Below are 9,258 nucleotides of genomic sequence, written 5' to 3' on the forward strand. Positions count from 1 at the left end.
AAATAAGTATCCCTCATTCTTCCAAGCCACATTCAGGATAAGGGACGGATTACACGTCTGAAGAAATTAGTGCGTCTGTGTTTGAATGTCAGTGACACCCTCACTTCCCCACCCAAAACGGGGGTGCTGCGATATTCCAGAATGTGCTGAGAGGGGAAGGTTCAGTGGGGGAAAGTTTAACTGCTGAGCTACTGTGAGGAAAGCAAAATAAATGTTTTGATAGAAAGAAACCTTGGGGCTTAGGCTTTGTTTTTCAGGTTAGTTGGAGAGGTAGAAAAAGCAGATGGGCAAAAGCTTAAGCATGACCTAGGGGGTAATGAGGAGCCCTACATTATTCTTCACAAAGCATGTTAAAAAATTGAGGGTTGCGTGTGTGCTTTTTCATAGGATGAATCGGAATAAATGCTGTTACTTGTTGCACTATAAACCAGTATTGCATGTGGACCAAATGGTCTGAGAAGCTTCAGTATTTTCATTTTAATGGATGTTCCTAGACCTCATGGCTTCTGAGAAGAATGAAGGCAGTGTTATGACTTATATTTAGACATTGCAAAGGGTTACAAACAGTTCTGGAACATCAGTAAAGAGCAAGGACTCATCCACACATCCCTTTGTCCCGCTGCTTCCCGCCCAGGGAAAACTGCTCTTTTAGTGCTCAGTCAGAGCAAATGCCAATTGGAGTTTTCTCTGGGTTGATGTTTGCTCTGAGTTAGCACTTAATGGCAGGTTTTTTCCTGGGAAAGGAGGGGAATTGCTCAGACCTGTGCCTAGAAACTGGAGGTGAAGTGGAAAATCACAGGGCATACCGTACCTTCTGAGTCTTTGCTGCCACTCAGCATAGAAAACAGCACATTGATTGGAATTCCTGGCCCATTCTTTTCCAAAGTGTCTGGGGAACAACCTACCTGTTGGTTTGGGTACGCTGCAGGAGAAGAGCAAGACCTTCAGAATTAACAACTATAGAATTTTACGGCTAAGACTCCTACGCAGTAGTTCATCCTCTCAAGGTTGAAAAGAGCTCTCTCTCTTTCTCCCCCTCTTCCTCACAAGCATGTGCACACACAAACACACACAATTTGGATTTTCTCTGGACCTATGCATGCTCTGATTTAAAGCTAAAGAGCAGGGCTTCTTGGGGAAAGGAGTGGGGCATGGAGAAAACCACCCGGATCTGTGCTTTCTCTGCACAGGACAAGCAGAAGTGTGGACAGCCCTAAGCGAAGAAGTCCCATATCTTGCTACCCTTCCTGATAGGGGAATTGTTCCATCCCCTCGATCATTTGGTTGCCCTCTTCTGAACCTTTTCTACGTCTACAATGTACCCTCTTTGAGGCAAGGCAACCAAACTGTACACACTATTCCTAATGTGGTCAAAGACTAGATTTGTATGATGGCATACAGTTTTATTTTCAGTTTCTTTCCTAATCTTCCACGGCAGGGAATTTGCCTTTTCCACTGCTTCTACACAGTCAGTTGATGTCTTCATCAAGCTATCTACTACCGCCCCAGCTTCTTGTCCCTGGTTAGTCACTAGCAGTTCACACCACATTAGCATATTTGTGAAATTAAGATGCATGCAAGGCAGATTCCCAAATGCACTCCAACTCCCACTGGCCCCAGCCAATATGGCTAATGGTGAGGGGTAATAGGAATTGTAGCCCAGAAACATATTGAAGAGCACAGGTCCCCCATCCTTGAGCTAGCACGTTGGTGAACAGAATTTATTTATTTTTTTACACTCTCCTCTCCAGCAGAACCAGCTCGATTCGGACTTTGGCATAACATTAAGACATAAAATGTTGAGAATAAGGCAGAGAGGGGCATTCTCTTTGCTTCTTCCCACATTATGATCTCTTCCAGGGAATCTTGGCTGGCTTTCCCTAAGAAAACCTAGACCTCCCATGGAGAAGCAGGGAAGGGCCAAATTAAGTAGTCCAAAGTTGTTGCTGAAAGAGGGGAAGTGGGAAAGGTAGAGGATGCCCCTGGGCTTGCAAAAATTTTGGCGCTTCCCTGAATGTCGATGAATAAGTTGCAATAAAGGAAGTTCCATATCCTGTCGTCGATGACAAAAAAGCAGGGAAAGCTTAAAACAACAATTTGGAACAAAAAAATGGTCTAAAAGTGAAAATAAGAAAATATACCTTAAGCAATTCAGTATTATGCAAAAGAGAAAAAACCCCAAAGATGACAAATTGTGTTCATTGTTTGAAATGATGACATTTCAGAGGAAAGAATATCACAAATATTTCATCAGTGGGAACTAGAAATGCAAGTGTTGCTCAAATTTATCAAGGGGAAGTTGGTTCCTTGGGGTCATTGTAACACACATTGGAGAGGTCAGATCCTTTCTGCTTTTTTTAAACATCCCAAAGTATGCTTAACCCTGGAAGTGCATGATGAAATTGAATTTGCTCACGTTCCTCTCTCGTCATCTCTTCTTCTCTCAGTATTTAGTTTATAAACTCCTTAGGGCAGAAAGCTGACTTTTCTACTTACGTTAGTATGTAAATACAGTATCTAATTCATAGCACTGTATGAAATATTATTAATTTCCTTAAGTATATTCACGGCAGAAGCAGCAGCATGAGCCCCCCCCCCCTGTAATCACTGCTCTGGGCTGTTGTTGTTTTGGGGGGAGGCATGCTCAATGTTTATTACTTTATTACTTTTTAAAAAGAAGATTCTAGACCTCATGGCAGAGATGAATTTCTTGCATCCGTTTTTCAAGCTCTCCGAAAGCAAACTACCCAAAATCAACTAGCCAGGTGCAATGTTGTCATTTCATTTCATTTCATTCCGATCTGGGTGTTATGCTTCCTGGGATGTTGTTGTTGTTTAGTCGTGTCTGACTCTTCGTGACCCCATGGACCAGAGCACGCCAGGCACTCCTATCATTCCCTGGCATAACTGTAGTTCAGTGTTCTTTTTCCATCGTAGTTTTCTGTTCTGAACAAAGTTGCCTCCTGCCTGATCATAGGAATGAACTAATAGCTATTATCAATGCAAGGACCAAAATTACTACACACTCAAGAAGCCACTAAAAATAAATTGAATATATATATATTCATATATATGATGACACTTCGCATTTGGAGCCAGACAGACATGCAAGTTGAGATAAAGGCACATGAGGGAAGGGGGGAATAATGCTCTTGCATTGGGACCCTGATCAGTGGCTTCCTTGCCAGCAGTAGGAGACATGCTGGCCCCACTATTCCATATTTGTAAATAATATTACTGACACCGCAAGTCTCCTGTGCAGCGTGCTTACTCACCCAAAAGAAACAACATGCAGCAATACTGCTATTGGGGCAATGGGGAATGGAGTGCTGAGCAATACTTTTCACACTGCACACAAAATAGGAAGCATATTTGTGTCACTGGGTTCAAAATTGAAAATTTCTGCTGGTACTGCTGCTTCTTGCCGTGCTGAGTCACCAGAAAGAAAGGAAAACAGCTGCCCCGGAGAAATCAAAACTCAGAGGAACTAGATTAAATTACCCGATGCTAGCAGCCCAAGGGGTATATGAGATTCTGGGAAACTTGCTCCTAGTGCTTACGTACACCAGACACACCTCCCTCCCATTTCCTCCAGAATCTCCAGGGTCGGATAGGTAGGGTCACAGGTTCCCCCACCCCCCCGCTCTAAAATCTGCTGCTTGCCTTAAAGCAGGCACCCCCAAACTTCAGCCCTCCAGATGTTTTGGACTACAATTCCCATCTTCCCTGACCACTGGTCCTGTTAGCTAGGAATCATGGGAGTTGTAGGCCAAAACATCTGGAGGGCCGCAGTTTGGGGGTGCCTGCCTTAAAGCATGGATTGGCAAACTAAGGCCCAAGGGCCGTATCCAGCCCAATTGCCTTCTAAATCTGGCCCACAGACGGTCTGGGAATCAGCGTCTTTTTGCATGAGTAGAATGTGTCCTTTTATTTAAAATGCATCTCTGGGTTATTTGTGGGGCATAGAAATTTGTTCATCCCCCCCCCAAAAAAAATATAGTCCGGCCCTCCACAAGGTCTGAGGGACAGCTGACCGGCCCCCTGCTGAAAAAGTTTGCTGACGGAACTAGCAAGACTGACTAGCAGGATCCGAAACCAGGGAGAATCAAGGTTCCAAAAGGATTGGAGTAAATTTGTGGACTATATGGAGAAGAACTGTAGAAGTTTAAAGACACAACTGTAGAAGTTTAAAGACACTACGAACTGACTTTAAGTAAAAGGAATACAGGAACTGCGAGATAGGAGTGGACAAGAAAACCGAATGGGGGGGAAGGAGGGAAGTCAAAGCTCGGCAGAGCAAAGTAAATTGTAATAATTGATTAGATGTCAAGAAGAGGAAATTTTGTGTCTATTATGTGTTGTTGTGTGAGTGGTTGAATGTTTTTTTTTGTTTAATGTGTTTAATTGCAAAATTTAATAAATTGTCTTTTAAAAAAGAAGAAGAAAAAGTTTGCTGACCCCTGCCTTAAAGGCACCGAGTTTGGGAAAGTGCTGCAAAGTGCTTGTTTTGTTCATTCGTTTCCCTGCAAATGAAGCCTCTAAGCAGTTTACAAAGACTAAAAATCATACATTTGATTTTTACAGACTGTCAATAAAAATCAACGTTAAGGACAGGTTGATAAAAAGCAAAATGAATAAAACAACAACAGTTAAAAAGTATACTTTTCAAGCAAAAATTACGAATTAATATGCACATCAAGTTTGGGTCCCAGGACTCAAACACACCTTTGACCCAAAGGCCCTTCCCTCCAATTCTGATGAAGACTGACTGGAATTCCTCAGTGGCCCTTTTTCTGCCCAGGCCACACTCTGCCTTCTTGCTCCCTCCCTCAAGTGTGGCCCGGCTGAGTCTTTCTCCTGGAGCTGAGCCTGGCTCAGATTAAGCATGACTGTGCCTAAATGCTGAACTCACCAGGTACTAGTAAGTCACCATCTCTCGGTCTCGGTTACCCTGTCTTTGAAATGGGGATAATAGTGGCCTACGCTCATAGGCTTGTTGCAAGGATAGCTTTTACAAGGTCATAAAACAGTGTGGAGTTAAGGTGCAGCACTCATAACTAATAGTTATTATAATAATCATCAGGTGGTATAAGCAAAGCCACAGGCATCCTGCAGAAAACCTTGGCAATGAATTTTTCATTTTCACCGTACAGGAGACAGACAGATTGGGCAACTCAAACCATCCGGGTTCTGTTAAGGCAGGGTTGGGGAACCACCTTCCTGCATGCCTTATTAGGCTTAGACACAGGCCCCAATTTGACTTGGTTTGCCCCCCAAACCACACCCACTTCCCCCACATTTGACGTCAGATGAGACATCAGGAGTGGGCTGGTAGAGATCTGACTGCAAAAAATGTGGGGGGGGGAGCGCTTAAAGCATTTTATTGATTGTCCCTTGCCAAGGGATATTTGTGGTCACTACCAATCAGCGGATCATCAGTGATAGCAAGGCTGTGGGATCAGCTGCGCTATGGAATTTGCCATAACTCTGTAGCATAACCAATTCTTGCTGAAAGCGGGGCTTGAAGTCAGCACCTATCACCTGCTTGGTAGATGCTGCACTTGAGCTCAAGCCACACAACAAAGGGGGGGGGAAATGAGGCACTTGATGCCGTGATGGTGTCACGTGATTGACAGGTGGCTAGCCCCACCCACCTGTCAAAGTGCCCCGCTTGGGCAAGGGAACCCAGGGTCCGGCCTGCTGGCTGGAAAATGTTCCCTAACCCTGAGTGGATGTGGAGCTTTTTGAAGGACACACTAAACCTGGAGATCTGGAGAACCAAATTCCAGAAAACGGAGAGTATTGCTGAGCATTTACTCACCGCTTGCTGGAGGCCATAAGTCCGGAGGCAAATTTGGAAAGAGGCTCCTTGTGCCTTCCAAGAACTGCTGGCAACTCTGCTCCCCTTTGACCTGGATCTTCACTGGGAGTTTTCATATCTTCTCCTTTGGGGTTTGCATCTTATCCAGAGCTTCATAATCCCTCTCTGGGAGACTGCATCAACTAAGATTACATCAGGTGCTCTTTGAAGGAAGCCGATGAGTTTCTCACCGGATTGTCTCAAAGGCCATGGGTGGAGACACCGGTGGCTGCCTTGGAGAAGAAACAGGCATGTTGCTATTAGTCTGCGATAGCACCTCTCGCCCCGTTTTCTCCTGAGAAACCCTAATGTGCAACATCAAGATATTATAAACCACTCTGTGGTCCACGGATGAAGGGTGGCATAGAAATTTAATAAATAAACTAAGATAAATAAACACCAGTTTCCTGTATGAGCAGGAGCATAATTCAAAGTGTTGGTGCTGACTTTTAAAGCCCTAAATGGCCGTGGCCCAGTATACCTGAAGGAGCGTCTCCACCCCCATCATTCAGCCCAGACACTGAGGTCCAGGGCCGAGGGCCTTCTGGCGGTTCCCTCACTGCAAGAATGCCCTCCTGTCAAGGAAATAAGCAACTACAGTATCTGACTTTTAGAAGACATCTGAAGGCAGCCTTGTTTAGGGAAGTTTTTAATGTTTGGTGTTTTATCGTGTTTTTAATTTTCTGTTGGGAGCTGCCCAGAGTGGCTGGGGAAACCCAGCCAGATGGGCAGAGTATAAATAATAAAATATTTATTATTATTATTATTATTATTATTATTATTATTATTATTATTATTAGGAATACCTCTTCTTAGATGGTGCCTGCAGTGAAAGGGAGTTAAAAATCAGAGAGTGGATGCGTCCTCACCTCCCCCTTCAGAACCATTGATTCATTTATATGTCAACCTAATAAATTAGGAGGTGATGATAAATCTTTACAATCTGTAACAGGATTCATGGGCCAGATGTGTCTGCCAACTCCCATTCCTTTATCTCCTGATCTGAAGACGAAGCACTCCACCTGCTCTTTAGACATCTGGTTCTTAAAGAGCAAGCAGAGGGCTTTATCTCCTCTCTTCACGGCAGGTACCACAGATCAGAGATAAAGCCCTCCGCCTGCTCTTTTAAAGTAAAGGACAGCATTTCCAAGCACCACTTAAACGGTGCTTGCCGAAATTGTCTGTGAGTGAGAGCGCTGAGTCCGCATGTCTGTTATGCGCCTGCTGTAGGTGTGGCGAGTGTTCGTGTATGAACATATGCGCTGGCTGTACTCACTGCTGCTGGCATATGACTCATGGATGTGTGGCTGCCCCCATCACAACATCCCTGGACTAAAAAAGGTTAGCGCCCCCCCCCCAAAATCCATAAGATCAGGAAGCTAAGATCTATTTAACTGGACAACCATTCTACAAAATCTGCACCACTATCCACAAGTGTGGCTGTTCTATATAGCTCCCTTCCAGGACTTCTTAGAGTTTTGAGTCAGGGGGTTAGCAAACTTTTTCAGCAGGGGGGCCGGTCCACTGTCCCTCAGACCTTGTAGGGGGCCAGACTATATTTTTTTGGGGGGGAATGAACAAATTCCTATGCCCCACAAATAACCCAGAGATCCATGGCTTGCATTTTAAATAAAAGGACACATTCTACTCATGCAAAAACACGCTGATTCCCAGACCATCCGCGGGCCGGATTTAGAAGGCGATTGGGCCGGATCCGGCCCCTGGGCCTTAGTTTGCCTACCCATGGTTTCGACCATCAAGGTGTTTGACCCAAGCAGGGAAAAATGCTTGGTAGCCAGGAATAACAGGTTTCTGCATGGATGGTGCAATATTGGGGGAAAGCTTTCTCAGGCAAAGCAGGACATAACATGGAGTTACCACTTTATTTTTCCCTGGGCAGTGGTCCCGTGTTTTGCACAACAGGCAGAAATTCAACAAGTCAGCTTCACCTGCTTGTTTTTGGCCAAGCACAGAACTTCTCTGCAGAAAAAGTAGCAGCAACTCCGCTCTGTATTACATGATCCAATCTACTTGCAGTAGCTCAGATTGTGCTGTGAGGGACAGGTCTTGCCATGAACAATGAATGCATCAGAGAAAATAACAATACACACATAGAGAAAGAGGCAGGCAAGGAAGTGGACAGGAGAGAAGAGCAGGTTCTGCTTTGCGCATTGGTGGTGGGAGGCTTCCCTCCGTTCTCTGCCTTCCCTTACGAAGAAGCCCGCAGCGAGTACGCTAGGGCTGGGGAAATTGTGGCATTCCAGGTGTTGTTGACCATTGGCTGGACCTGGCAGGGGCTGATGGGAGCTGTAGTCCACCAGCAATATCTGGAGGGCCAAAGGTTCCCCATCTCTATGGCAGGCAGACACTCCTCCACGAGAGCTGTGGTTCTGTTTACTCCATTCCTCTCCCTTGGAGAAGGAAGGAATTAATATGGAGATGGGGACAGAGAAAGATTAAAAGTTGCGAGAGGCAGCGTGCGTTGATGGGTGTGTGTGTGTGTTTTGGAATTCACTAGCCAAACTGTGAGCTGCTGCTAGTTTGTTATATAACAAGATTCTGTTTTGTGATTGCCTTGGCAATTATCTTCCCGGTGATAATGAAGAACCACCTCTGTGGTGGGAAGGAAGGGGCTGTGTGTCACTTCACCTGCGAGTCCTTCAGAAGCTTCCAGAACCACTCGCCAGCCTGTTATTCTGTCTCTGCCACGGCCAGTTGGCTGGAAGGGATCCTTTGAAGGAAATAAAGCACATCCCTAAATGTTGTATGTGTATAGCTCGTTCACATGATCCAAAAACAAATTGTTGTTTTAGCTCCGTAAACATTTCTGCCCTTTTCTTCACAAGGAAGCTAGCTTACATCAAGTTAACTCATTGCTGCTCATACCTTTAACAAATAAGGACTGTTTTATATCTGTAAACATTTCTCTGCGTTTCCCCGAAGGAAGCCTACCTCACCCATTTATTATTTGAACTCCCAAAAGGAAATACTGCCGGAAGGAAAGAAGAAGATATTTGTGTGTGTGTGTGTGTGCGCGCGCGCACGCATGCACGCAATATTAGGAGCTTGTTTGAGAATACCCCACCACACCATTAACAACACCCAAACCTTTGTAGCTCTGCTCCACCTATTCTCTGATAGCAAGAACTTACCCAGCTCTCTTCCATAGAAAGAAAAAGGGAAGCCATAATTCTAGACCCTTTTTAAACTAGGCTCCACCGGTCTACCACATTTTAGAGAAGTGACTACCCACGGCCAAAAGTCATTTGGCCTAATATGTGACCCTTTAACAGAGGGTAAATAAGAACAATTCAGCAAGTAACACTTTTCACAGCACGGAGATAAATGTGACCACCTGCAACTTGCTGTCCCTCAAACTGTGATGAAGGGGCCCCCTT

The sequence above is a fragment of the Zootoca vivipara genome, chromosome 13 (genome assembly GCF_963506605.1).
Source record: "Zootoca vivipara chromosome 13, rZooViv1.1, whole genome shotgun sequence".
In the NCBI taxonomy this organism is placed as follows: domain Eukaryota; kingdom Metazoa; phylum Chordata; class Lepidosauria; order Squamata; family Lacertidae; genus Zootoca; species Zootoca vivipara.